A 1,488-nucleotide genomic window follows, 5' to 3' on the forward strand; every position below is an offset into this window, starting at 1 on the left:
ACCAAGAACACTTACGTGAAAGCCACTGACTGCCTCGCGTCCGCATGTGACTGTGCATGCAAAGCTGATATGGGTGTGCGTGTTTGCCCCTAAGCGGTCCTTGTCTTGCCACGCGATGTCTTTCATTGTTACGCGACGCGCGGCCCCTTTTCGCCTGCATTGTGCAACGTCAATGTCGTTGACCTCGTCCTGAGAACTCCTTGGCGCAAGTCATGTCTCAAAGTCGTACTCATTCACATATGGCCCCATGAAATATGAATAAAAGCTTATCTGTTCTTATCAGCTTAATATCTGATACGGATCCTATTTGGATCCAAGATATTAAACTTATTTTTGCAATGCGGCGGAGTGCTTGAAGCTTGCTTCACCTCCGCCACGGGTTGGCCCGGTATTGCACTACCTCCGGGATCGGCCCACTCACCCCTGCGGGGGTGAGTTCCACAATAAATTCAATGACAGAAAGAGTGTTCGAATTTACCAAGGATATCTAGGTAAACGGCGTGGGTGCGGCGAGTGTCCGAGACGGTGGCGTCACGCCGCCCCGGCTGACGCGGTATTCGCGTGCGGGGAGTGCGCTAGCTGTGTTTACACTTACGATTGCTGTGGGAAAATAAATGTTTCTGTGGAAATTTCATGATTGGAGGCCCCCCCCCCCTTTTTTTGGTTATGTTCACACGTACATACCCAAGTTTCTCGGCCTTTTGGCTAAGATCAAAGTGTAGTGTTGGCTTGTCCATCCTACTCCTGCTCTTTGAAGAAGCAATCGACCACCCGCCCGGTTAGTGCGGTGTCTTTCTCTGTCTCTTCTTGTGTTGTTGTTGTTGTGTGCATGCCATCTTAGCTTGTTCGAGCGACCAGCAACGACTGCCTGCAGATTCTTGGACCTTCCTGCTGACGCCTGGTTCCTGCTGCCTTGGATTTCTGGCTCTGGTCATTGGTGAGATGCTAGTTCTTTAGAACACTTCTTTTTCTTGCACCTCTTTTCCGCCCCCCTTTGGGGGGTGGGTTCTCGTGCTCGGCGAGGCGGGCTGCTCAAACCGGCCTTGCCGGCAGCTCCCCGTCCGCAAAGCACCCTTTTCTTGCGTATTAGTTGGCTAAGCGGCTCTTACATCACATGCCCAAGTGATGTAGGATAGCGCAAGCCTTCCTTGCACGCATTCTCTTCGGAGCGCGCCTCTACTCTGGACACCAGTGAGCTCCGCTGGTGATCGGGTGGAAGCGGCGTCTCCGCTCTCTCCTCTTCCTTCTTCACTTTCTTTTTCTCTTTTTTCCTCTCTTCTACTTTCCGTCCACGTGGCCCGTGCTAAGGCTTCCCTCCCGCTTCCACTGTTGCCAGCTACACTAACAATGTAGCCAGACGACTTTCTCTCTGCCCTCGTACGCTCTTTTTTTTTCCGGAAGCGCCTTTGCTGACACGTGTCAGTAGAGGGTCCGCTCAACCGGTTTCTCCTGCCCTTCTCTTCTTTTCTCTTTTTTTTTCTCTCTCTC

The 1,488-nt window shown here is 52.1% G+C and overlaps 1 non-coding gene across 1 annotated transcript; it reads left to right on the forward strand.

Annotated features, from left to right (window-relative positions):
• Positions 1 to 227: 227 nt before the first annotated feature.
• On the forward strand, positions 228 to 422 carry LOC142766280 (U2 spliceosomal RNA). The gene has a single exon (XR_012884461.1). It is a non-coding gene; the product is annotated as a U2 spliceosomal RNA (small nuclear RNA).
• The last annotated feature ends 1,066 nt before the right edge of the window (positions 423 to 1,488 follow it).

Source organism: Rhipicephalus microplus, chromosome 6 (assembly GCF_043290135.1).
Source record: "Rhipicephalus microplus isolate Deutch F79 chromosome 6, USDA_Rmic, whole genome shotgun sequence".
In the NCBI taxonomy this organism is placed as follows: domain Eukaryota; kingdom Metazoa; phylum Arthropoda; class Arachnida; order Ixodida; family Ixodidae; genus Rhipicephalus; species Rhipicephalus microplus.